The sequence below is a fragment of the Etheostoma spectabile genome, chromosome 1, assembly GCF_008692095.1.
Source record: "Etheostoma spectabile isolate EspeVRDwgs_2016 chromosome 1, UIUC_Espe_1.0, whole genome shotgun sequence".
Lineage (NCBI taxonomy): Eukaryota > Metazoa > Chordata > Actinopteri > Perciformes > Percidae > Etheostoma > Etheostoma spectabile.
Genome location: NC_045733.1, coordinates 16,964,357 through 16,964,747, shown reverse-complemented (window position 1 = coordinate 16,964,747; position 391 = coordinate 16,964,357).

Below are 391 nucleotides of genomic sequence, written 5' to 3'. Positions count from 1 at the left end.
TGAGTTGACAGTTTTGTCATGGGAGTAATGGGAATGTGACACAGTTTCAGTAGGTTTTAATGGGTTTTGGTGAACTATTGTTGGGTTTGACAATTCTCAATCTGCTTGTAGTGCAATTATTTTGCTACCAACATGACTTATCACCAAACCAAGTATAGTTAAAGAATAATTTATGATTTTCCTGTCTTCCTACACTTAAGATGACCAAAAATGGTTGAGGGAGTATTTTGATTACACTTTTTAGCTTTCTTTTATTGAAAATGTCAGTGCATAACATGCTTTTTCTTGAACAAATAAGAAAAAAATGACAAGATATTGAAGTCATGGGAGGATAAATTAATTCAGACCTATTTACAAAAAAATGCAGTAACAGAAGTGGTGCAGATGGGTG